Below are 27,607 nucleotides of genomic sequence, written 5' to 3'. Positions count from 1 at the left end.
TAAAATGTATTTACACATTAAATGAAAAGGAGAACACTAGGACAAATATCCCCACAATATTCCATACGATAATTCTCTAAATGCTCCCAATGAATGTGATCATTCATATTTGGTTTTTGTTCTTCCTGAGCTATGTGAATAGTGGACTTAACTCTCCTTTTCCTTATATGGACACATGGTACTCTCAGGGAAAGTCTTGTTGAATTGTGCAAACAAAGTTACCTAAGGTCAAACAAAGAGTATGAAAGTCCAAGTCCGGTGAATGACTGGAATAAAGACTCCCTTTAATAAGGGATGCTAATTTAAATTGAAATTATTTCTGTCTTTCTGTACAGGAAAAAGTAACTTTTTTCATAAATAAACCAAATTGGCTCGGCATGATGGCTCACGCCTGTAATCCCACCACTTTGGGAGGCTGAACCAGGCAGATCACCTAAGCTCAGGAGTTCGAGACCAGCCTGGCCAACATGGTAAAACCTCATCTCTACTAAAAATACAAAAATTAGCCAGGTGTGGTGGCACATGCCTGTAGTGCCACTACTCGAGAGGCTGAGGCTGGAGGATCACTTGAACCCGGGAGGCAGAGGTTGCAGTGTGCTGAGATCACGCCATTGCACTGCAGCCTGGGTGACAGAGCAAGACTGTCTCAAAAAAGAAAATGTTGGGGAAAATATTTTCACATACTTCAGAAGCTGTTGTGGACTTTATACTCGCAATCGTCATGTATGAGTGGCATTTTGGTACCGCATTCCTGCATTCCTGGTGGGCTGGCTCTCCATGCAGCACAGCACACACACAAAGTCTCTGTTCTCTATTTTTTGAAAAAGTTGGCAATTTTATGTAGCTTTGGCTACATCTCAAGAACAGCTCTCTTCATTTTTGTTTTTCTAAATAGCAAGTTAGATTTCTAATTTTATTCTCCCCAAATGTGTGCTTTCTTTTAAGAAAACATGTGGGATGTAATCCCAGCACTTTGGGAGGCCGAGGCGGGTGGATCTCCTGAGGTCAGGAGTTCAAGACCAGCTTGGCCAACGTGGCGAAACCCCGTCTCTACTAAAAACACAAAAAATTAGCCAAGTGTGGTGGCAGGCACCTGCAATCCGAGCTACTCCAGAAGCTGAGGCACAAGAATTGCTTGAACCTGGGAGGCGGAGGTTGCAATGAGCCAAGATCGTGCCACTACACTCTAGCCTGGGTGAGAGAGCAAGACTTTGTCTCACAAAAAAAAAAAAAAAAAAAAGAAACAAAGAAAAAAGAAAAAGAAAAAGTGTAGGCCAGGCACGGTGGCTCGAGCCTGTAATCGCAGCACTTTGGGAGGCCAAGGCAGGCATATCACCTGAGGTCGGGAGTTTAAGACCAGCCGGACCAACATGAAGAAACTCTGTCTCTACTAAAAATACAAAATTAGCCAGATGTGGTGGTGCATGCCTGTAATCCCAGCTACTCAGGTGGCTGAGGCAGGAGAATCACTTGAACCCCAGAAGCAGAGGTTGCAGTGAGCCGAGATAGTGTCATTGCACTCCAGCCTGGGCAACAAGAGTGAAACTCCATCTCAAAAATAAGAAAAATAAAAAGAAAATACGTGGGATACGTACTTTCCTAATTAACGACACTGAATAAAACCCAATGCATTTTGTCTTTGCCTTTCAGTCATCACTGCTCAATTTAAAGACTGATCATTACAGTCTCCCACATAGAAGCAGGTCAGAGGACTTCACCATTCAAGCCCCTCTTTCCTGGGGCAGAATTGAGGAAGCCGGGGTCACTGTCCCACTGGGCTCCAGCAATCTCCAGGCCTCTGCAAGGGAATAGCTATGCCAGGCACTCCTCTCTGCTTATTCCCTCGGACAGCTAGTGAAAGATGGGTGCCGTTGCCATGGCAACCCTTCCCCGCCAATGCGCTGCTATGAAGATACAGAATGTCTAGTCTAAAAATACTCTTTTGCCCTGACTTCTCTTCAATGCCTCATTCACTTAACTGTCTTCTTTAACCAAACAACATTGTTGGGCTTCTCATCCACATCCCAGTGTTTGAGGACGGGAGCAACATCCTGGTCTCTTTAACCCTGGGCCACCTGGAAGAGGAGGCAGGCAGGCCAGGCTGAGAGCAATGCTCTGTCTTTTTAAATACAGCTTTTATTTTGAAATAGTTGTAGATTTACGGAAAAGTTGCAAATGTAGTACAGAGAGTCCCCTTGAAAGGTACCAACCTATAGACCCAACGCATTTACCCTGTAGGCCCTGTGCCAGCTTCCCCAAATGCTGAGCATCTCACAGAGCCACGGCACATTCGTACAGCTAGGAAGTAACGCTGCCGTGTGACAGTCAGTGGGAGGACAGCCTTTATTTGGGTTCCTCCAGGTTTCCCACGAGGGTTCTTTTTTCTGTGCCAGGATCCTGTCCTGGATTCCCTGTTGGACTCAGTCATCGTATCTTCTGGCTGCTCTGTGACAGCTTTTCATTTTCCTTGTTTTTCATGACCTGGACCCTTTTGAAGACCACTGTAGTTTGTAGGCTGTTCCTTAATTTTGGCCTGTTTGCTGTTTTCTCATGATTAGGCTGGGGCTGTGGGTTTGCGGAGGACAGCTCCCTGGTGAGGCGCTTTCTTGTCCTGTCGTATGAGGGATACAGGAGAGGGACAGGCCTCCTCACCAGCGATGTTAACCTTGATCCCGTGGGCACCGTGGTGCCGGCCACATCTCTCCACTGCAAACCCACCGCCTTCCCTTTCCACACGCGGTTCTGCGGGAGCCAGTGCCCAGGGAGCCAGCAGTCAAGAAGAGGGCAGCTAATCTCCACCCTGAGGAACGTCTATGTGTACACTGTAATTCTTCCATAAAAATACCTGTCCCTTCTCCCCGATGTATTTATTACTCAATCATTGATCTGCATCAGCATGGGCTCGTATATTTACTTTACACTTTGGGTCACCATCCAACGCCACATTATTTCTTTATTAAGGTGGTAAGACACGGGGCTTATTCTAGCCCCCACTGCGTAGCTGTCACTCTTTTCTCTGGCAGCCAGAAGCCTGGTTCCCACTAGGTATGACCGCTTCCTTATGTGTTCAATCTTCTACACGTGTACAGCATTTCAGAATTGTTGAAATACCGTTTTCAGTCTACTTTCCTTTTTAAAAAATGTCTTTCCCCACTATGTCCTTAGCTGTGGGTAGTTCCACACAGTTCAAAACAATACATGCATTGTTTTCTTTATGTTTGAATTAACATAGGAACCAAATCTTGAGTAATTCCCTGAAAAGCCTGACTTTAGTTATGACTGGCATTGGCCTTTCCTCCCCTAGCCTGGGCTGCTGTCATTCACACATGTGGCTTCCCCTTTCCCGAGTGGGCGAATGGTTCCCCCCATTCCTCCTCCTTGTTTTCTTGAAGGCAGTTCCAGCGGCATCGTCTGGGTCCTAGGCGTCTCCCTCTGTGGGTGTGGACCCTGCTTCTGTGGGTAGAGTCGTGTTAGGAGACAGGCAGGAGTGAGGGTGTCACCTCTGTCTGGGGCCACACCCATCTTATTCGGCCTCCTCAGTTCTGTCGTGTGGCCAAGGGGCAGCCTGCTTTCCAGCCACCTTCTGGGTCCCAAGTCCTCCAGGCTGGGGACACTACTGTCTCCCAAACACATCCAGGCAATTTTGAACACAAGTATGTGAGCTAGCAGACAGTCTAACTCTTTCTCTCTTTGCTGTGGATTTCCCCTTTAGGGCCAGATTTTGGAACCAGACTCTGACAATGTGAAGTTCTTCATGTGACACATATGAAGCATTGAGGGCCCAGGAAGTTTAAGTTCATGAAAAACCTCAGAGGGCTGAGCAGCACATGTCTGCTTAGGAAGAAGCTGAGCTGGCCTTGAACCAACCAGAACTTGATGAAGGGAAATGAGTCCCTTTCTTGGAGGACAGCAATTTCTAATCTTGGCAGCAAAATCTAAATTTCATCTTGAAATCTTTGAAAGATACCAACCCATATTCCCAAAAAGTTAGCTTAAAATTAGAGTTGCCTATATTACTAGAATATTTATAATCTGGATCCATTGGCTCTGGTTGTCCGACCTGCCTGGAGTGCAGCCGGCAGCTTTTAGCCATTGAACGTGGCGTGGTCTACCACTTGTAGCCATGGTGTCTCAACTTGCATTTTCTTCCCTAAACCTTGGTTTGGGATCCAGTGCTAAGAGTCACCCTCAAAAAAAAGACAAGAGGTGTTTAGAATAGTCTTAGAAGCCACAACTAAATCTAAATTTGGTTACTTGATTCTCCTTGGGCTGTTGCTTTTATTAACGTGGACACTACACTGTGGGACAAGAAGGGCGCCTTCTCCTGAGGGTTCCAAAGAGCTTCTTGTTTCTTGAATGTTCATAAGCTGTTTACAATGTGAATCTTAGGGCTCTAAGCGGGGGCTCCCTGGCTGAAAGCACATATCTGTGTTGGTCCTCAGCAGTAGAGGAATATTCATAATGTGAGTTGTTTTGTATAAAACCAATTAACAAACGCTGGGACCAGCTGCTTTTCATCACTTTCTTTATATCCAGAGAAAAGCTTTTTTTTTTTTTTTTTAAAAAAAAAAAAGCACCTCTCTGGATGAGAATGGAACATCCCTGGGGCCTGGTTCACAGGATATCTGTAACCGTGCTGTTGAAAGGAGAAGGCCCGCCCCCAGGAAGGCAAGCGCCTGTGTTCCAGGGTGTTTATCTGACACTTTCCTTCTTGGAGGGAATCCCTCTCTCACTGACATCATCTGTTTGTCTGGGAGAGACCGGACTTCATCCCCCCGAGGCCCTGCTAGCTGGGGACGTGGCTTCCCAGGCTGTGTTTCACAGCGCTTGTCATTGCCCTCCCTGTAGCCACAGCCGGACAGGTGCCCTCGCCAAGCACAGGCAGTGCTGTGCCTCCCTGCACACAGCATCATCTCTAGGACTAAGGAGGGGTGGGCAGAGCTTGTCTTTGGGAAGATGGTTTGCACTGAGCCAGGTGCCATAGAGTTTACAAAATTAAACGAAATCCTCCCTGCCTCAAGGACCCCAGGGCTCGCAGTCTGGAATCCTCTTGGGAACCGCATGCTTCTGCCCCTGGTTTCAGCCCCTGAGGGCAGTCACCACACACCCTGGCCCACCAGAGCTTGGTCTGCTCCTGACCCTGTTCCTGCCCCTGCTCCCTCTGCCCACTTGGCCTCAGCCTGTGGAGAGTTTTCCTGAGTCTGTGTGGCCGGCCGCCTGGGGGGAGTCCCAAAAGGGGCCACTGCATTTAAATCACAAGCAAGAGGCTGCTTCTCCTGTGGTCCCTCGCTGGGGGGCTGTGCCTGCCTATGGGGGCCACTAGGCCTTGAGTGGCCTGCAGGGACCCCCTACGTGTGCTGGTGCTGGGTTCTGAGTTACTGCCGAGGGTGGAGCCCTTCCCACTGGGTGTCTAAAGGGTGAAGGCGCGAAGCTGTGGGGTGGAGATTGCAACAAGCTCAGGTTGCCCAGAGTGGATGCTCATCTTCCCGCATGGGGGGTGCACAGGGCCTCGTCCCCAGTCTTCCAGGCCCTGGTGCTACCTCAGAGGTGGCTCCTCTGTGTGCTGTAGCCTGGCTTGTGTGGGCAGAAGGGGCTGGAATGACCCGGCTCTTCAGTGCTGTTGGGGCCATTCCTCCCCCACATCCTCTCTCCTGTGCTTTGAAACGTCGGAGACGGGGAAGGGAGGAGGAGAGGAAAGGATGGCACTCACCTGGCCTGCTTCTGGGCTAGGGGAACGCTACATGAGAGGAGCTTGAGGGAACAGTGTAAAGCCCTGGAGGGGACAAGGGGACCGCCCACCATGCAGGGGACTTCCTGGTGGGAAGAAGGCAGGCACGTGGGGAGGAGCCCGCCACGCCCAGGAGGTGAAGGGGGTCCTTGGTGGAGGAGGGCTGAGGATGCACTGGATGCTCTGGAGGGTCCCTTGTCGGTCCAGGTGTGGCCACTGCCCGGCCATCTCTAGCTGTTCTCATCCAGGTATCTCAAAATGTGACTGCACAGCAAATAGGACAGAAACATTAACTTGCCTTCACTTACAAGTATTGATCCAGACCGCGTGAGTCAGCCTGGGCTGCCAAAACAAGTACCACAGATGGGACGGCTTACACCACAGACCTGTCCCACAGGACATGGGGCAGCTTACACCACAGACCTATCCCACAGGGCTGGAGGCTGGAACTCGCAAGCCTGAAAGACCAGACAGGGCCCCCCCGAAGGCTTCATTCAACATAACCACCTCTGTAAAGCCCCTGTCTCCAAACACTGCCACATCCTGAGGAACTGGGGGCTAGGACTTAACTCGGTGAATTTGGGGAGATAGGAATCAGCCCGTGGCATAGACTTAGGTCATTTCTCCCCAAACCTTAAGGCAACCATCTGAGGGGTCTTTAACACCCCCCCAAGGCTCACTTAATAGACATTAGACCTTTCTTGGAGGCACAGGTAGGAGTCCCTTGACGTGGAAGCTGTGCTTAGGGAACAGACTTTGCTCTTAAAGTCTCCACATGGGAATGAAACTCCCACCCAGCAGTGATTTTGCTGACTCTGCTGCAGTGATCTGAAAATTTGGAGGTGAAGATCTCTTCTCTGCTAAGGTTCGGTATACATATCTGACGACATTCCCTAAGGGAAAGGATGAGTGTCTTTACCCGTGTGATTGTTACCTGCATTTGCTGTTGCTTTTGGAGGCTGGTAGGCAGCCACAACTCACCTCAGGCGAGCTTCATCTCCGGGCTGTGTGCCCCTTGTCTGCAGAGTGAGGGGAGGGGCTGAGACTCCTCCCAGGGCCGGGGTCTCCTGGGTTCTGCTTCACACGGGGATGATGACTCTCCCCTGCTGGGCATGCCACTGACTTGCCACTGACAAGCCACATCCACAGTGTGAAATCCCTGTTTTTTTGTTTGTTTGTTTCTGATTTTGTTGAGAAAATGGGGCAGTGGGAAAGCTGTGCTCTTTTCATGAACAGGGTCACTGTGGGGCCCATGGCAGAGCTCTCCCTCCGCTCTCTCCTCCGCAGCTCTCTACGGCGTTCTGTTTGAGAAGCGCAAGGAAGCTGCCTTTGCCAATTACCGCCTGTGGGAGGCCCTGGGCTTCGTCACTGCCTTCGGGTACAGCACATTTTTGTGCTTGCGCGTCAAGCTCTACATTCTGCTGGGGGTCCTGAGCCTGACCATGGCGGCGTATGGGCCTGTGGAGTGCATGGAGTCCCAGAACCCGATGAGACCCCACGCTCCAGGACAGGCGAACCAGGCAGAGGATGAAGAAATACAAACAAAAATGTGAGAACAGCGAGGTCCGAGGAGGATGAACTCAGAAAGCACCAGCCAGAGAGTTTTCTTAGAAGATGCCTCAGGACATAGAGCGGGCTCCTCATCACCACCTCAGCACAATTTGGCCATTCTGAAGAGATCATATTATTTCACTCTTTATGTATTTTTTCTATTCTAACAAATTTTTAGTCCACCATCTTATCAACAGAGATCAAGTGTATACATGAAGGTATCAGTTAATTTAATTTTAGATACAAAAGAAAAAGGTCTAACGTACAATCAGCCAATTAGAATTTGCCTGAAATCATAGATTCACCCTAGTTTTATTGCTGTAGTTGTTTTTAAGAATTGGAAGCCTGCTTAAAAAATGAAGTCGAACCCCATAATTTTACAAATGGGCAAACTTTTAAACTTCTAACTCTACTTGGATTAAAACCTCATACATTTTACAAAGGGGTCCTGACAAGTCAGTTGACCCAACTTCACAGAGTCAGGGGGTGACAAAGCCAGACTGGGGCTGAGGATTCCTGAAACGTGTAGGGTCTGCGTTTCTAAATAAAGACAGTTATTTAACGGACTCATCTCCTGCCTGAGTACTGTTGTGCTAAATACTCACATGGACACACACATACGCTTCATCACATCAGTGCTTTAGTGTGCTGTGGCCTTCTCAGACCTTTGAGAGCATTTCAGATGGAGATGCTACACGTGTCTTTTAACATGGAAAATGGTGCCGGGCATGGGTTGGGTGATATTTGCCCGTCTCACAGTCATCGTCTGGTCCCTTGGCACCTGGTCTCCTCTCTCCCTTGTTCTTCCTAGCAGCGCTGCCACCTGCCCATCTCCAAGGCTTCTTTCTTGTCCAATGTGCTCTGGTCCTCTGTCCCTCCCCAGCCCTTCCCAGACCCTTCCCTCCCCAGCACCCTTTCCAACACCCCTCTTCACTGGCCCCCTTCAGTCCTCCACCCACACCTCCCTCCCGGACCCTCCCCAGCATGTGTGCCTGGAGCTTTGTTTCTCTTTTGTTCCTTTAACCTTAAGCTGCTTCCTTCTCCTTCCCCTTCCCCTTCCTCTTCGTCCCCTTCCTCTTTGGTTCACACTGAGGCTTCCTCTAGACATTCTAGGTCCTGTCTGTGGCTCTCCCACCTGCATGTTGTTCATTTATTGTTTGTACGAGCATCTCCTCCTCCTGGAACTTCAGCTTTCTAGCATCTAGTACACAGCACTAGCAGGTGCTTCATATGTGTGGAAGGAAATGGGCCTCTCCGTGAAATTTCAAATGCTTCCTTCACTCACCCTCATTCATTAGGCCACTGGCCACCTCTGACCATGGCAGGAGGAGCAAATGCCACCCGGCCCTGGCCCCTTTCTCCTTCCAGTCAGTGACAGCCAGTGCCCAGACAGACGATGATCAAAGGCAGAGAAAAGTACAGCTGCCACAAGCTAATGCTTCCTGGCCTCTTGAATGTCACCTCTCAAGCTGCCCCACGCCGAGCTGCGCATTTTCTCTCACCTGTTAGAATTCCCCCAATAGCCAGTGTCTCTGACCACCAGCAGCCTTCTTCTTGTCACCCAGGCTCACATGCCCTTCATGTGGGACGTGCTGCCCTCTCCCCAGCCTGACTGATCAGGGAGCAGGCCCTGCCATCCCTCCTCCTGTCTTTGGATCCTCCGCCTCTGTTCCATCCCCTCTCAGTTGCTTCCTGGTTGACTGTCCTCCATGCAGGGCTTGTCCTCTCCTCCATCTGGGCTATCAAGAGAGGGATTTTGCTAAAGCACAGGACACTTCACCCTCCAGCGTCCATCTAAAAAGCACAATCTTACCCCCTGGCCGGGACAGTCCAGGCCTCCGTGAGTTAATCCCAGCTGCCTCTCTAGCCTTCTGTCCATTTCACCAGACTTCTCTATCCAATGCTTCTGTTAAATACTGAAGTCCTTCCCTTGTGGGCCCTTCGCTCATGCTGTTCCTGTGTCTCTATCCAAACCACGTTTATCCTCCCAGACCCAATGGAATGCCGTTAACTCTTTGCGGGCTTCAACCATCTTCCTAAAGCTGGGCCTCTGCACTCTCTAATCCCTGCCCTGCTTTGCCCTCCCCTTTCCCGCCATGCGCCATGGGCTGCCTGGCGCCATCCCTGTCTGTGGGATCCATGGCCGTCTTGCCCAGCTCCATGCCTGTTTGTGGGATCCATGATGGTCTTTGAAGCTCGCACAATAGGGTCACATCAAAAGGAGTCAAGACTGGCTAGGGTATTTGTGTAGAGGGAGTTCATCGAGGGTGAGGTGACATGTCACATCCCCTCCATTTGGAGGTCTAGGATTTTGTGAATTGATGATGGGCACTCCTGGTGCTCCTCAGGATAAGTCTTATTTGGAACTGGTCTTTGGTTTCTCAGTCTGCTCAGAGCATTTTGAACCCTGTAGACCCTAAGTCAGTAGGAACTCCTTAGACCTTCGGGGGTAGTGAGGCCTTTGCAGAATGCCTTGGAGACAATGAACTAGGCCTGCTCGTGAGGTGTGGGAGGCACTAAGGAGTGAGTCCTGGGCCTGAGGCTGGAGGGGAGGACCCAGAGCTGAGAGGAGTTGGGGAGTGCGTGTGCACGTGTCCAAACCAGTGTGCGTCTGTGTGGCTCCAGCCGGCCATTCAGAAGTGAGGTGGAGCAGGGCAGCCTCTCCAAGTGCTCCTGGGACAGAGAGCTTGCTAGTTTAGAAGAGCCCAGTTGAGGTTGCAGGATCAACAGAATTCTGTGTGCAGTCCCTGGGTTCAGAGCCCAAGACAGAGGGGAGTGTGAGAAGCAATCTTGATTGTTATTTTAATTGTTTTAAAGGAAGGCTGGGAGCAGCCCTCATCGATCTTCTACCCTGGACGTTTCCTAGTGCTTGGGTGGCTACTAGACATGGGAGTGAGCTGCAGGGTGGACTGACCTGGCTTAAAAGAGGGTGGGAGTGGCCAGTGCTGTTGTGGGAGGTACTCAGTCTCTGAGACTGGATTTCAATGCTGGGAATCCCCTGGCCCATCGGTATCTTTCTGACAGTTTGTGGTAGACACTCAAACATGAGGAGCATGTAGAGAGGCTCCATCTTGAACTCCAGGCTCCAAGACCAACCTTACCCCAGGGACAGGGAGCAAGGATTTATTTCCATTTCAGAAGTGAGGTGGAGCAGGGCAGCCTCTCCAAGTGCTCCTGGGACAGAGAGCTTGCTAGTTTAGAGAGGCCACTTCAGGTTGCAGGATCATCATAATTCTGCTCAGAGACTGAGCCATGATCGTGTTCTGCTGCTGCTGATGCTTACAGGAAAGTGCCAGGCTCTGTGTGACAGGAGCCCAAGCCTCCTCTGAGTCACTGGAGGGATTCAATTGAGCTTGACAGAGGGTCTGTGTGACAGGAGCCCGAGCCTCCTCTGAGTCACTGGAGGGGTTCCATCAAGCTCGACGGAGGGTCTGGTTGTTGGGAGCAGCCAGCTGGAGCTACGCAGACGCCCTCAACACACAGCACTACCCCACTGCTATGCACCTGACCAGCAGCTTATCTGGACAGCCAGGCTCTGAAGGTTGCCAGTGGCATTGGAGACTTTTCTGATTTCTTCATCCTTTGTATTTTGGAACTGAAGCATTTGTGGCTGTGCCCAAGTGCCCTGGTGAGAGCCGAGAGAAAGAGAGCAAACCAGATTCTTATCTCTTCCTGGTCCCGGGGGGAAGGATGTATGGCTGGGTCCCTGGGTCTTATCAGTATTGCCAGCCCAGCATGTGCTTAGTTGGAAAGTTAAACAGTAATGGGACTTCAAAGCAAATTTTTGGTTTTTCGGGTCTCCAGATAGCATTGATTTCAATCGGATCACCTAACACTACAGAAAAAATAGTTTGTCTCTCCAGTTTTTGCATGACTGCTAGTGCATCCAGGTTACTTTGATCACAAAACCTTTCTAACCAGTTTCCAGGTTAAGGGTCCAATTTATGAAACTCTTAATAGGAGCCTCACTTTCCATTGTGTCAAAGCAAATTAGTTAACCTCACTCTTTTTTAGTATTCAGTGTGTAAAATGGGAATATTCCTACTTCACAAAGAAAAATTAAAACAGTGTGTATCATAAAATGCTATCAAGATCTATACAACGGAACAATAAGAACAGCCATCCCCTAGACTGAGCTTAAAATGCAGTGCTTTTCTGTCAATCCCTGAACTGCAGTGTGCTCTTCTAAGCTTTCATAACATTTCATTCATCAGTCTTAAGTTTCCATGGCCCAACTCCCAGGACTCAGAGACAAATACGCCCTGTTTTTACTTGATCAGAGATTTAATGAAGGCAACAATTTTAAAAAATATAATGTATGCCACAATATATTACACAAAATTTTCTAAAAACTAAAGATCTATTTATAAGAAAGCCCTTAAATATAGAAATGAAAACATTAAGACCATATAATGAAGAGACAGGGAGGGTGCCGCTGACCCAGGCCTATGGCTGCTCTGCAGTAGCCATCACATTCTAAGATTAGCCCTAAGCTTGCTGGCAGCCACGGCAGAAAAATAAATGCAAATTATAAAATAGTCAGTTTTGATAAAAAGAGGCCTGCCAGCATCAAGAAAGAGATTTGTTTTCTAGGTCCCAAAATGTAAGGGGATTTTCATGTGGGTCCCTAGCCAAAAAACATGGAGCGAGTGTAGTGGACACTCTTCTCTGATGGGTTGTTATGGCTGTTTGGTGATTGTGATCTTTGATAACAGCAATGATCTCATTGGAACGTCATTCTCTGAATGTGTGTGAGCAAGGTCTGTAATGAGACCAGGAGTGTGCACCCTCCTGAGATGAGAGCCGTCCACGCCTGGGCTTGGGGTCTCTGTAGCACCCGCCTAGCCTGGGTCTGTTTAGTCAGTGAGTCATCGCTACCTTACCCCAGTGAAAGCCATGATGCCGAGATAGGTAACCCACAGGAGAGCTCCAGAGCACTGAGGTGTCTGGCCTTTGTCAAGGTACCTGAGTCTGTTCCAGCTTCATGGCCAAATAACAAACAGACATTACTTGTTTGTCCCAAGTTCATTTCCAGGCCCAAGTAAAAACTGCCTGAGTCCCCAGAGCCCCACTCCAGTCCCTCTGGAATGTTCTTTCTCTCCAAAGTTCCCGGCCCACCTTCTCCTAGCGTCCCGAGGGCAGATCACGCCAGCTGAAAGAAGATCTGAGTCTAGGGAAGGAATCAGGAAACTTGTCTTCCTTCCTCCTTCCCCCTTTCCTCCCATGGGGTCAGCACCCTGGAAGGCAGGAAATCCAGAAGGAAGCACGTGTGTGGTGGGAATGGTGCTTGAGAGAGCTGTGGGTGCCACGGGGCCAGCCACGCTCCTTCCCCCAAGACCGCCTGCCCAGGCCCCTGCTCGGCCAGACCATCACACAAAGGAGCAGCGGCCGGAGACGTGGTGCCCTGGTGGACAGGGGCTGTCACCGTGGCCTCAAGGAACGTGCGTGGACAGAGAACAGTCTCCTATGGGGAAAGACAGATGCCGCCGTGGGTTTCCCCTGGTGACTATAAAGCCTCGATCCTACCCATGTTGCAAATGTCCCACTCTCTGCTCCCTCCTGTGCCTGACTCACTATCCCTGTCCGGAGTGCATCGGTCTGACTCGCAACGCGACACTCCCTCCCTGAGTCCCTGACTCCCTCCCTTTCCTTAGTCATTCTGTTTGCAAAAATACGACAAAACAAAAATCTACAGAGGCGTTCAACCAGACTGCTTTGGAAGGTAAAGTCTCACACCGGGAACGCAAAGCAAGTTGTTTATCTCCCATGATGCCTCCGTCTGCCTGTCCTGATGCGTGTGGGCAATAGGAAGCCTCCTTCCTTAGGGAATAGTTCTTTCCTGCCCATTGCTGGCAGTGCAGGGTTTGCTTCATCTCCAGCCGTGGCCTAAAAGGGCACCAATGACAGGGTGGGCCTTTGAAAATATGGCCCTGAAACCCAGAGGGTTTACCTGTTCAACTTGGAAGTGTGCCCGTGGGCACCAGTGTGTGTGTGGGCACATCCGATGAGCTGCACAGTCCACACACTCAGCTCCGAGGAGCGCACAGCGGCCTTGAAGAGAAGCAGATTCAGGAACATCACATTCAATACTGAGCCATGCATCTCACTCCGCCTCCAAGTGCAGGAGAAAGCCCCACCCACCACGCCTGTCCCTCCTTCCCAGGCCTTCCCGCCAGGCCAGCCCCCTTCGAGGGCCCTCCCCTCACTCCTCCCTCACCTGCCCAGTCCTGCAGAAGACAATTGTGATTTCTGTTTTTGCAGCAACCTTTCCTGAGACCTCATCTGTCTGTTCGACTTCCATCCTTAACCCCGACAAATTCCAAGCAGGTCTCAACCTCATCATGCAAGAAAATTATCTAATAAGCAAATTAGGATATTTATTCATCCATCCAACAAAGATGTACTTAATGTGAAGCATTTGCTAAGTGCCACACATTGACTTAGATATAGTGAATCAAGCAGGCATTAAACAGCAATGTTTTGTTCTCAATAAGTTTCTATTCTACAGAAAAAAATGTAAAATCGGTTTGTGGGTGGCCAGAGGCAGGAAGAGCAATGGAATAGGGTGAGGGCTTGAGGACAGGCACGGGGCAGCTGTGTGCAGGGTGGAAACGCCGCTTCCTCTGACAAGGTGGTGGGAGAGGCTGGAGCACCCAATGGGAAAGCCAGGGAGGTAAAGGGGGGCTGGGGTCTGAGACGAGGCCCACGGTGGGGACCCAGATCGCACAGGGCCCAGCACTGAGGTAAGGCCCTTAAGCTTTATTCTGAGCCACATGGGAACCCATATCCATTTCCTGGGCTGTCGTAATAAAGCACCACAAATTTGGGTGGCAAAAACAGCAGGAATTCGTGCATTTTCTCACAGCTTAGAGGCCAGAAGTCTATCAAGATGGCAGTAGGGCCAGGCCCTTCTGAAAACCCTAAGGGAGGGTCCTCCCTGGCTCTTCAGCTTCCGGAGCTGTGGGCCATCCCCAGTGTTCCTTGGCCCGTAGATGGACCACTCCAATCTCTGCCACCATCTCCATGCGGCCTCTTCCTCATGTGTCTGTATCTTTGCTCAGCCTTCTCCTCTCTGTGTCTCTGTGTCTAGTTCCTCTAAGAAGAGGAAATTCATGTCACTGGTGTCCATAGAAGGACACCAGTCGTATTGGATTAACCACATCTGCAACAGCCCCATTTCCAAAGGTCACACTCTGAGGTTCTGGGAAGACATGAATTTTGGGGGACACTGTTGATCCCAGTACAGAAGCCACTGGAAGGCCTTGATCAGAGGAGTGGCATGAAGTGACTTCTTTATAAAAAGATCGTTCTGGCTACAAGATGGAGAAGACACCATCAGCCCAGGAGTAAGACAAAAGGCTAAGTTAAGAAGCTCTCAAATCGCCCCAGCAAGAAACAACAGCAGCTTGTACCAGTGTGGTCATGGTGGCAGGATAGGTGCTGAGAAGTCAGATTTTGGATGTTCTTTAAAGGCAGAGTCTAGGGAGAGGCCAGTGTAGAGAAAGACAGTCAAGGAAAGCTCCAGGCCTTTGGCCTAACAAAGACCTGGAAGAATGAATTGGTCATTTACTCAGACTGAGGAAGCCTCAGAGAGTAGCAGGTTTGTGGGGTAAAAAAATCAAGGTTTGGTTCTGGGTAAGTTAATTTCTGCATGTGAGCAGACATTCAAGTGGTTTTGTTGAGGGGCAGTTAGATCCATAGGACTGGCATCAACTGGAGATTCCATCTGGAGAGATAGGAAATTGGAAGTCAGGAGACCAGCTGTGATGAGTGAGGATGGAGGAGAGCAAAGCATGGTCATCGGAATCCTTGGGCCTTCCCGGCTTTAGAGGTCCAGAAGACGGGGAGGAGCCAGAAACACAACCAGTGAGATAAACGAAGACCCAAGAGTTTGTGCTAGCCCAGGGCCCAGCTAGAGGTGATCCCGGAAAGATTGACTTGGCGACAGCGTCGGTTGCTGCTGGAGTGTCTGCTTAGACACGAACTGAGGGCGAATCATGGGTCTAGCAGGGATCATGTCACTGGTGTCCACGGCCAGAGCAGCTCAATGGAGTTTTGGGGATGAAGACCTGAATCAAATGGCCTAAAGAGACCAGATAAAAAGTGTGGCTGATGAGGGTGCCTGGCCCCTCCTGGAGGGTTTCCCAGAAAGGAGGCAGCAGCTGGAGTGCAATGTGGAGGTCAAGGGTCCTGATCCAGGGAGAAATTTGGGGATTGGGAAGGACTGGGCATTACAATCATTGTAGCTCAAATTACTCACGTGATATTTACGAAGAACACTAGAATAATCATGCAGGTTAGTGGCTTGTTCGAGCCACACGGCTGGCTAGTGGAAGACATAGGACTGGAATCTGCTTTCATAACTGCTGGCCCAGATGCTTTTCTACTAAGACGCTAGTTAATAGTAATAACTCCAAATGCTCTTCTTCACCTGCAATGTGTGCACTTGAGTTTTGAAACTTGTTATTGAATTATAACACAGATACAGAAAATACACAATTCCTCCCCACCCTTATCCTTCGGGACACAGTCCAAGACCCCCAGTAGATGCCTGAAACCACAGAGAGTACCAAGCCCTGTATGCACTATGATATTTCTCAGGCATGCACCCCTATGACAAAGTTTAGTTTAAAAACTAGGCAGGATAGATCTGGCAAGATGGCCGAATAGGAACAGCTCTGGTCTGCAGCTCCCAGTGAGACCAATGCAGAAGGTGAGTGATTTCTGCATTTCCAACTTAGGTACCCTGTTCATCTCATTGGGGCTGGTTAGGCAGTGGGTGTAGCCCACAGAGGGTGAGCGGAAACATGGTGGGGTGTCACCTCACCCAGAAAGTGCAAGGAGTGGGGGGCCTCCCTATCCCAGCCAAGGAAAGCCATGAGGGACTGTGTTACTGGTCCAGATACTATGCTTCTCCCATGGCTTTTGTAATCCGCAGGCCAGGAAACTCCCTTGTGTATCTGCACCACCAGAGCCTTGGGTTCCAAGCACAAAAATGGGCAGCTGTTCAGGCAGACACTGAACTAGCTGCAGGAGGTTTTTTTTTTTCCATACCCCAGTGGCAATTGGAACCTCAGTGAGATAGAACTGTTCACTCCCCTGGAAAGGGGGCTGAAGCCAGGGAGCCAAGTGGTCTCATTTAGTGGGTCCCACTCCCACAGAGCCCAGCAAGCTAAGAACCACTGGCTTCAAATTCTCGCTGGCAGCACAGCAGTGTGAAGTTGACCTAGGACATTGGAGCTTGGTGTGGGGAAGGGCATCCGCCATTACTGAGGCTTCAGGAGGTGGTTTTCCCCTCACAGTGCTAACAACTGAGTGGAACTCAACACAGTGCAGCAAAGTGGCTGTGGCCAGACTGCCTCTCTAGGTTGCTCTTCACTGGGTAGGGCATCTCTTAAAGAAAGGCAGCAGTCTCAGTCAGGGGTTTATAGATAAAACTCTCATCTCCCTGGGACAGAGCAACTGGAAGAAGGGGTGGCTGTGGGCGTGGCTTCAGCGGACTTAAACGTTCCTGCCTGCTGGCTCTGAAGAAAGCAGCAGATCCTGACAAGGAGGTTCTCCAAGCACAGTACTCGAGCTCCACTAAGGGACAGACTGCCTCCTCAAGTGGGTTCCTGACCCTCATGCCTCCTGACTGGGAGAGACCTCCCGACAGTGGTTGACAGACACCTCATACAGGAGAGCTCTGGCTGGCATCAGGCCGGTGCCCCTCTGGGATGAAGCTTCCAGAGGAAAAAGCAGGCAGCAATCTTTGCTATTCTGCAGCCTGTGCTGGTGATACCCAGGCAAAGGGGGACTGGAGTGGACCTCCAGCAAATTGCAGCAGACCTGCAGAAGAGAAGCCTGACTGTTAGAAGAAAAACTAACAAACAGAAAGCAACAACAACTTCAACACAAAAACTCCATCCGAAAGTCATCATCCTCAAAGATCAAAGGTAGATAAATCCATGAAGATGAGGAAAAACAGAACAAAAATGCTAAAAATTCCAAAAACCAGAATGCCTCTCTTCTTCTCCCAATGATCACACTTCCTCTTCAGCAAGGGCACAAAACTGGATGGAGAATGAGTTTGACTAACTGACAGAAGTAGGCTTCAGTAGGTGGATAATAACAAACTCCTCTGAGCTAAAGGTTCATGTTCTATCCCAATGCAAGGAAACTAAGAACCTTCACAAAAGGTTACACGAACTGCTAATTAAAATAACCAGTTTAGAGAGGAACATAAATGACCTGATGGAGCTGAAAAACACAGCATGAGAACTTCATGAAGCATACACAAGTATCAATAGCTGAATTGATCAAACAGAAGAAAGGATATCAGAGATTGAAGATCAACTTAATAAAATAAGGCCAGAAGACAAGATTAGAGAAAAGAATGAAAAGGAACAAACAAAGCCTCCAAGAAATATGGGACTACATGAACAGATCAAGCCCACAATTAATTGGGGTCCCTGAAAGTGATGGGGAGAATGGAACCAAGTTGGAAAACACACTTCAAGATATGATCCAGGAGAACTTCCCCAACCTAGCAAGACAGGCAAACATTCACATTCAGAAAATACAAAAAACACCACTAAGATACTCCTCGAGAAGAGCAACAACAAAACACATAATTGTCAGATTCTCCAAATTTGAAACAAAGGAAAAAATATTAAGGGCAGCCAGAGAGAAAAGTCAGGTTACCTACAAAGGGAAGCCCATCAGACTAACAGTGGATATCTCTGCAGAAACCATACAAGCCAGAAAAGAGTGGGGGCCAATATTCAACATTCTTAAAGAAAAGAATTTTCAACCCATAATTTCATATCCAGCCAAACTAAGTTTCATAATGAATAAAATCCTTTACAGACAAGCAAATGCTGAGGGATTTTGTCACCACCAGGCCTGCCTTACAAGAGCTCCTGAAGGAAGCACTAAATATGGAAAGAAAAAACCATTAGCAGCCACTGCAAAAAACACACCAAAATATAAAGACCAACGACACCAGAACAAATTGCATCAACAAATGTGCAAAATAACCAGCTAACACCATGATGACAGGATCAAATTCACACATAACAATATTAACCTTAAAAGTAAATGGGCTAAATGCTCCAATTAAAAGACACAGACTGGCAAATTGGATAAAGAGTCAAGACCCATCAGTGTGCTGTATTCAGGAGACACATCTCACATGCAAAGAAGTGTGAGATAATAAAGGGATGGAGGAATATTTACCAAGCCAATGGAAAGCAAAAAAAGCAGGGTTCCAATCCTAGTCTCTGATAAAACAGACTTTAAACTAACAAAGATCAAAAAAGACAAAGAAAGGCATTAGATAATGGTAAAGGGATCAATGCAACAAGAAGAGCTAACTATCGTAAATATATATGAACCCAATACAGGGGCACCCAGATTTGTAAAGCAAATTCTTAGAGAAATACAAACAGACATAGACTCCCAAACAAAAATAGTGGGAAACTTTAACACCTCATTGTCAATATTAGGCAGATCAATGAGACAGAAAATTAACAAGGATATTCAGGACTTGAACTCAGCTCTGGATGAAGCAGACTTAATAGACATCTATGGAACTCTGCACCCCAAATCAACAGAATATACGTTCTTCTCAGCACCACATAGCATTTATTCTAAAATCAACTGCATAATTGGAAGTAAAAAACTCTTTAGCAAATGCAAAAGAACTGAAATCATAGCAAACAGCCTCTTAAACCACAGTGCAATCAAATTAGAACTCAGGATTAAGAAACTCACTCAAAACCTCACAACTACATGGAAATTGAACAACGTGCTCCTAAATGACTACTGGGTAAATAATAAAATTAAGGCAGAAATAACAAAGTTCTTTGAAACAAATGAGAACAAAGAGACAACGTACAAGAATCTATGGGACACAGCTAGAGCAGTGTTATGAGAAAAATTTATAATACTAAATGCCCACATCAGAAAGCAGGAAGGATCTAAAATTGACACACTAACGTCACAATTAAAAGAACTAGAGAAGCAAGAGCAAAATATTCAAAAGCTGGCAGAAGACAAGAAATAACTAAGATTAGAGCAGAACTGAAGGAGAGAGAGACAAGAAAAACCCTTAAAAAATCAATGAATCCAGGAGCGGGTTTTTTGAAAAGATTAACAAAATAGACCACTAGCCAGACTGGGAAAGAAGAAAAGACAGAAGAATGAAATAGACACAATAAAAAATGATAAAGGGGATATCACCACTGATCCTTAGATAATATTATAAACACCTCTACACAAATAAACTAGAAAATCTAGAAGAAATCGATAAATTCCTGGACACATACATCCTCCCAAGGCTAAACCAGGAAGAATTTGAATCTATAAATAGACCAATAACAAGTTCTGAAAATGAGGCAGTAATTAATAGCCTACCAACCAAAAAAAGCCCAGGACCAGACAGATTCACAGCTGAATTCTACCAGAGGTACAAAGAGGAACTGGTACCATTCCTTCTGAAACTATTCCAAACAATAGAAAAAGAGAGACTCCTCCCTAACTAATTTTATGAGGCCAGCATCATCCTGATTCTAAAAGCTGACAGAGACACAACAAAAAAAGAAAATTTCAGGCCAATATCCCTGATGAACATCAATGCAAAAACCCTCAATAAAATATTGGCAAACTGAATCCAGTAGCATATCAAAAAGCTTATTCACCATGATCAAGTGGGCTTTATCGCTGGGATACAAGACTGGTTTAACATTCGCAAATCAATAAATGTCATCCAGCATATAAACAGAATGAATGACAAAAACCACATGATTATCTCAATAGATGCAGAAAAGGCCTTTGATAAAATTCAACACCCCTTCATGCTAAAAACTCTTAATAAATAGTATTGATGGACCATATCTCAAAATAATAAGAGCTATTTATAACAAACCCATAGCCAATATCATGGTGAATGGGCAAAAGCTGGAAGCATTCCCTTTGAAAACTGGCACAAGAAAAGGATGCTCTCTCTCACCACTCCTATTCAACATAGTATTGGAAGTTCTGGCTAGAGCAATCAGGCAAGAGAAAGAAATAAAGGGTATTCAAATAGGAAGAGAGGAAGTCAAATTGTCTCTGTTTGCAGATGACATGATTGCATATTTAGAAAACCCCACTGTCTCAGTCCAAAAACTTCTTAAGCTGATAAACAACTTCAGCAAAGCCTCAGGATACAAAATCAATGTGCAAAAATCACGAGCATTCCTACACACCAATAATGGACACGCAGAGAGCTAAATCATAAGTGAACTCCCATTCAAAATTGCTATGAAGAAAATAAACACCTAGGAATCCAACTTACAAGGGATGTGAAGGACCTCTTCAAGGAGAACTACAAACCACTGCTCAAAGAAATAAGAGAGGACACAAAGAAATGGAAAAAAATTCCATTCTCATGGGTAAGAAAAATCAATATCGTGAAAATGGCCATACTGCACAAAGTGATTTATAGATTCAATGCTATTCCCATCAAGCTACCATTGACTTTCTTCACAGAACTAAAAACAATTTTAAATTTAATATGGAACCAAAAAAGAGCCCATATAGCCAAGACAATCCTAAGCAAAAAGAACAAAGCTGGAGGCATCATGCTACCTGACTTCAAACTATACTGCAAGGCTACAGTAACCAAAACAGCATGATACTGGTACCAAAACAGATATATAGACCAATGGAACAGAACAGAGGCATCAGATTTAACACCACAGATCTACAACCATCTGATCTTTGACAAACCTGCCAAAAACAAGCAATGTGGAAAGGATTCTCTATTTAATAAACGTTGCTGGGAAAACTGGCTAGCCATATGCAGAAAACAGAAACTGGATCCCTTCCTTACACCATATACAAAAATTAACTCCAGATGGATTAAAGACTTAAATATAAAACCCAAAAGAATAAAAACCCTAGAAGAAAACCTAGGCAGTACCATTCAGGACATAAGCATGGGCAAAGACTTTATGATGAAAACACCAAAAGCAATTGCAACAAAAGCCAGAATTGACAAATGGGATCTAATCAAACTAAAGAGCTTCTGCTCAGCAAAAGAAGCTATCATCAGAGTGAACAGGCAACCTATAGAATACTAGAAAATTTTTGCAATCTATCCATCTGGCAAAGGTCTAATATCAAGTATTTACAAGGAACATAAACAAATTTACAAGAAAAAAACAACCCCATCAAAAAGTGGGTGAAGGATATGAACAGACACTTCTCAAAAGGAGACATTTATGTGGTCAAGAAACATGAAAAAAAGCTCATCATCGCTGGTTATTAGAGAAATGCAAATCAAAACCACAATGAGATATCTCATTTGCCATTGCCAGTTAGAAAGGTGATCATTAAAATGTCTGGAAACAACAGGTGCTGGCAAGGATTCAGAGAAATAGGAATGCTTTTACACTATTGGTGAGAGTGTAAATTAGTTCAACCATTGTGGAAGACAGTGTGGCAATTCCTCAAGGATCTAGAACCAGAAATATCATTTGACCCAGCAATGGGTTATTGGTATATACCCAAAAAGTTATAAATTATTCTACTATACAGGCACATGCACACAAAGGCCCATTGCCAAGCCTTTCTATGTCTGATAACCCGGAATTGCATGGAGAACTCAAGCCAAAGATGGGAGAGGGGCCCCATGCATGCTTCTGTCCCAGGACCAGCCCTTTCTGAAGAGCACAGGGGCTGGGGTCACTAGGAGCAGTGGTATGCATTGGGACCACTGGGGGCACCTGGTTGTTAGTCCTTAATGTTTATTGCAGCACTATGTACAATAGCAAAGACTTGGGACCAACCCAAATGTCCATCAGTTATACACTGGATAAAGAAAATGTGGCATATATTCACCATGGAATACTATGCAACCATAAAAAAATGGGTTAATGTCCTTTGCAGGGACATGAATGAAGTTGGAAACCATCATCCTTAGCAAACTAACACAGGAAAAGAAAACCAAATACTGCATGTTTTCACTCATAAGTGGGAGTTGAACAAGGAGAACACATGGACACAGGGAGGGGAACTTCACACTAGGGCTTGTCTGGAGGTAGGGGAAAAGGAGAGGGAGAGCATTAGGACAAATACCTAATGCATGTGGGGCTTAAAACCTAGATGATGGGTTGATGAGTGCAGCAAACCACCATGGCACATGTATAGCTATGTAACAAACCTGCACGTCCAGCACACGTATCCCAGAACTTAAAGTAAAATAATAAATAATAAATAATAAAAAACTAGGCATAGTAAGAGGTTAACAATAAAACTGATAATAAAATGGAACAATTATAACAATACACGGTGATAAGAGTTAAGTGACTGTGGTCTCTCTCGGCCTTACAATATCTTATTCTGCTGCACTTACGTGTATTCAGACCACAGAAAGCAAAGCCATGAATTAGAGGGCACTACTGTGCACATGTAGAGATTGAAGCATTTTACACAGAACACACTTATGTAACCAGCACCCAGACCAAGTCATGGAACACGAGGAGCACCAGCCGAGACCCTGGGGACCCATCGCCACCACTTCCCCAAGGCAACAGCTTCCAAAACTGGAGGCTCATTTTATGCACCTAATTCAATGTGTCTGTGTCTTGATTAGCATTTATTATGAAAGTATCATGTTCTTTATAGTCCTTCAAAAAGTACTGAAGTAGAGATGGTAGTAAAAGTCCATTCTCAGCTAATATTTACTATCTCCCCCAGTGAATCAGGTACTGTGCTCGTTGTGGGGTTATTAAGGAATGCTAACTGGAAAAATATCTAGGGTTTGGCTACCAGCTTGGGAAGATCTTTGGGAAGCACAGAAGACCGCCCCCCGTGAGTTCCCTTCAGCCACGCTGTTTTTTAGTCTTTCTCTCTCAGTGGTTTTTCTTCCATCAACCACCTGGGATGCGAGTCTTGATGCTCACTGGAGGGATAGGATAGGGGTGTCATAAAATGGAGAAAATTCTACATATTGGTATAGAGTTTTCTTGCACTTTGCCAAAATTATAGATGTAAACATCATAATGAATCTAACCTCCTCTTGATTCCACAGGAGGGCACGTAAAATAAGTGTCTTCTGTTGCCAACAGTGGGAAGCGGGGGATAGATTTATGCCATAATAGTGGGCATTTGTGAGGTCCACACAACAGAACATAGACAGCCCCCAAGCACGTTGACTGCAGCATGAAGCCAGGGCAGGAGGAGACGCTGGACCAACACTGTGGTGGGATCCAGCCCTCCTCTGGGTTGGGTCTCTGACATCAAAGTCCAGAATCTGTTTGGTCAGTCCCTAAGAGGTGCAAAGCCCATCTCCAAGCCTTTCCATGTCCAGTAACCAGGAGTCGCATGGAGAACTGAAGCCAAGGAGAGAACTGAGCCCCATGTGAAATCAGGGAAATAATCAAAGGGAACAACAAATGGTTTGGGGGAATGTGTTTGCTTCTAGTGCTCACTTCAGAAAAAAAATACATTTTTATAAAAAATGCACACCGCATATTTTTCTTGCTGAAGTGCCCTTAGCAGTCTCCTCTTGTCTTGATAGCTTTGCCCTTCTTCTGCCAGATACCCAAGCAGAGAGTCAGCATGAAGTCTCGGAGGTGCAGGTGTAACACCTCCAGTGGAAGGGACAGATGAAACATGGTTGAGTAAATGCAGGATTTACAAATCGCCACACCAGTGATCGAAGCCCAGGTGCTCTTGCTTGTGCCAGGATTGCCTTCCCTGGGAGTGCAGGAAACCCAGATAAAATAACCCCACTCCCCCACCCTTCCTCGCACGCTCAGGAAGACAGTCCTGGTGGAAACACCTCATTTCATTTCATTTTTAGAAAATTTACCACCACATGTGCTGGGAGGAAAACAATAAATAACTAACAGTGCATGAACATGTCAAACGGAAAAAGAAAAATGCCTTTCAGATTATGTATTATGAATTACTGGGTTTTTTGTTTTTGTTTTTGTTTTTTGAGATGGAGTCTTGCTCTGTCACCCAGGCTGGAGTGCAGTGGCGTGATCTCAGCTCACTGCAAGCTCCGCCTCCCGGGTTCACACTATTCTCCTTCCTCAGCCCCCCAAGCAGCTGTGACCACAGGTGCCCACCACCACGCCTGGCTAATTTTTTGTATTTTTAGTAAAGACAGGGTTTCACCATGTTGGCCAGGCTGCTCTCGATCTCCTGACCTCGTGACCTACCTGCATTTGCAGATAAGGAAATTAGCCATGTTTCCCTGTGCTTGACAGAACTTGGGCAACATCTTCAGTGGCTTGTTGTGCAGTTTTATAGAGTTATGAGAAGCAACTGATTGTTTCTGGAAGATGATGGTGACGCCTGTAATTGAATAGATGGCAATAAAGCATTCAAATGTCATCCACAGAGGCAGCCACTTGCCGGACCCAACACAGCCTGAGGGTAGGGAGTCTACCCCTCTGAGATGCCAGGCAAGGCCTCTTCAGTTCCTGCAGTGCTAAACCGCAGGGATGGCGGGCACATGGTGGGAGCTGGAGGGAGGGGTCCAACTGGAATCTCTGGTGCAAACGTGGCTTAAACAAAAAGATACACATTCCTTTTGGAAACTCAACTGTTTTTGTGTAGAAATAAAATATTTTAAGATTCCATGTGGGTAAAGTGACACGAGACTCCAGGAAGAATAGGCGCCTCCCCACCAGGCACCCACCAGGCCTGCCCCCAGTGCATTGCCCTGGGAGGCCTCAGGCATGGGGACTGGCAAGAGGCCTGCTGGGGCGGAGAGAGAACTCTGAAGCTTGGAGGAGGAAGGAAGGTGTGATGAAGCCTGGGTCCGTGTCCCTAAGGGGTCCTGACGCTCTGGGCTCCGCCCTGAGTCTATGACTGGCCTCCCCTTTGTGAGGAGAGCAGGCCCTGCATCATCGGGCAACCAGCGCTCCCTCCAGCCTCCACTCATTTCAGCTGGGCACTGCAGCTGCTGCACAGAGACCCACAGAAGCCACCCTCAGAACCAGCGCCTGATGAGAAGAACCACATAAACTGGTTCCGAGGCTGGCCTCTGTGGGTCTCTGTGCAGCAGCGGCAGCGCCCAGCTGAAATGAGTGGAGGCTGGATGGAGCGCTGGTTGCTGATGATGCAGGGCCTGCTCTCCTCACAAAGGGGAGGCCAGTCATAGACTCAGGGCGGAGCCCAGAGCGTCAGGACCCCTTAGGGACACGGACCCAGGCTTCATCACACCTTCCTTCCTCCTCCAAGCTTCAGAGTTCTCTCTGCGCCCCAGCAGGCCTCTTGCCAGTCCCGATGCAAGGCCCGGACCTGTGTTCCTCCACACAAAGCCAGGCGCTGGGGTAAGCCTAGAAGGCGACACGCAGGATGGGAGGGTGGCCCGGAGCACGCCTCTGTCCCAGGACCAGCCCCTTCCTGAGAGCACAGGGGCTGGGGTTGCTAGGAGCAGTGAGTGTGCATTGGGACCTCCGGGGGCAATTGGTAGTCAGCCCTTCATACTCCTTCAAAGGAAAAGCAGTCCGGGGTTGTATGAAGTCACATACTTTTCAATCCAAAAAGTTTGTATGGAGTCCAGTGCCTTCTGAGTGCTGAGGTGCCAGTTATATAAGAGTGCACGAAGCAGATCCAATTCTGAGAATAAAGTTACCAAAGGAGGGGAGTGTAAGTTAAATGCATCCCATAGTGGGTACAGGAAATTCAACTGAATTCAACGAAAAGCGATTGAATGGCCGCTGTGTTCCGGGAACTGTGACAGATTGAATGGCCGCTGTGTTCCGGGAACTGTGACAGATGCTAGGGTTATGAGACTGAATGGGATCATCTATGAAACACACATGGCTGTAATTTAAGGCTGAGCATAATTGTTTCCACAGGGTAAGTGTGAAGTGGTATGGACCCCACAGGGGGAAAAGAAAATCCCCCCAGTTGGGGAAAGGAAGGGCTTCAAGCGGGAGTGGGCATTTATGCTGGGCTGTCTGTGCTTTAAGCATTGAATGTGCTAACAAGGTAAAATGTGAACAAAAAGCGTGGCCTCCCAGATAGTTTTGCAAGCTCTCTTGGACGGAAGAAAGCACCAAAACTAGGAGCTGTTGCCTAAGGAGGCTGCTGGTCCCTGGGAGTCATTCTCTCCTACTGTATCCTGTTGTCCATCAGTCTTCTGGGAAAACCAGTGGGCCCTGATCTAGGGATCAGGATTCCCACAGTAATGGAATACATTGTTTTTGGCTGACTTCCTTGCTGTGGGACCCCATACACCCGGGAATATCATCAAGGTATGGGAAAGAAGGGCCCTTTCTTCCTTCCTATGCCAGAAGAGGCTGTAGCCAGGGCTGAACCAGACTGAAAGAGTTCATTAAACTCCATAATTATAATAATAACCTACTAATATTTTGACTGTGGCAGCTAGAAAATCAGGTGGCTCATGCTCATTGAATGCTGTCCATGCCCTGATGACATTGACTGGTGTTCTAACCCTTGAAGAGGGAAGAGCTGTGCTGGCTTCAAAGTGTCTGTCTGTTGGCTGCATGGTGGAAGATGCCATATGTGTTTCCTTGTTCTAATTCACCTACATTGCCTGCTGTTGTAAGCTGTGATGTGATAATGACTCTGTTGAGTCTCCAGGATCTCAGAGTTTATGTCCTCTGAGCTTGGGACTGGGTCCTTCACCAGTGATCGTGAGATTCTGGGCAGGGCCTTCCCTACCTATGGAAACAGGCACAAGGGCCTGCACTGTCTGGGCATGCACTCCCACCTCCCTTCCAGGATACTGGTTGGGGGAATAGCTCAGATGTGCTCTAGTTTCCTTCTGGCAGCTTCTATGTGAAGGTCTGACCACACTCTCCTGGGATTCCCAGTCAGGGACTCTTTCTATAGTAGGCCTCATTGACAAAAGAGCCACTTTCAGTGTCTGCAGTTCAAAGGGCCCAACCCTCTCTGTGGCCCCCAACCTTGTTAAGGACCTGCTCACAGAACCCCTCCCAGGGACCACACCTGAAACACAGGCTCCCACCTCAGGAAGCTTTTGGCAATGCAAGTTGGAGATCATGACGTTGCTGATATAATCAGAAAGTTCCTTGGTAGTTTACATATTATTAGCAAAATCACACTTGTACCCACTTCAGAGACAATCATGACTCAACAGTGTGACTTCCCAGTGAGGCTGAAAACCCTCACTGAGGCCCTGAAAGCCCAAATACAGTTTTTCGACATTTTGAGATTATGTTGAATGACTTGTTTTCAGATAAAGCTTGTAGGCCCGGAGAGCTGTTTTAGTTGGGCTGTTCTGTCTATGCTCAAGACTGGGTTGGTTAAATTGACAGGTGTTCCAGATTCTGCCCCAAATAAGTGGCAAATATT

The 27,607-nt window shown here is 47.4% G+C and overlaps 1 long non-coding RNA gene across 3 annotated transcripts; it reads right to left on the bottom strand.

Moving 5' to 3' along the window:
* Positions 1 to 8,297: 8,297 nt before the first annotated feature.
* Positions 8,298 to 25,185, bottom strand: LOC129060143 (uncharacterized). 3 transcript variants are annotated; one of them, XR_008526589.2, is made up of 5 exons: positions 24,475 to 25,185; positions 15,540 to 15,710; positions 13,497 to 13,635; positions 13,230 to 13,330; positions 8,298 to 10,904 (listed from the first exon to the last, which is right to left on the bottom strand). It is a non-coding gene; the product is annotated as an uncharacterized LOC129060143 (long non-coding RNA). The 3 variants fall into 3 exon arrangements; XR_008526587.2 differs by lacking the exon at positions 8,298 to 10,904 and having other exon boundaries at positions 11,716 to 13,330; positions 24,475 to 24,610; positions 24,957 to 25,185; XR_008526588.2 differs by lacking the exon at positions 8,298 to 10,904 and having other exon boundaries at positions 11,716 to 13,330.
* Between the last annotated feature and the right edge of the window lie 2,422 nt (positions 25,186 to 27,607).

The sequence above is a fragment of the Pongo abelii genome, chromosome 5 (assembly GCF_028885655.2).
Source record: "Pongo abelii isolate AG06213 chromosome 5, NHGRI_mPonAbe1-v2.0_pri, whole genome shotgun sequence".
NCBI classification, from domain to species: Eukaryota; Metazoa; Chordata; class Mammalia; order Primates; family Hominidae; genus Pongo; species Pongo abelii.
Note: the sequence above shows the minus strand (reverse complement) of the source record. Positions and strands in the feature narration are given on the sequence as shown.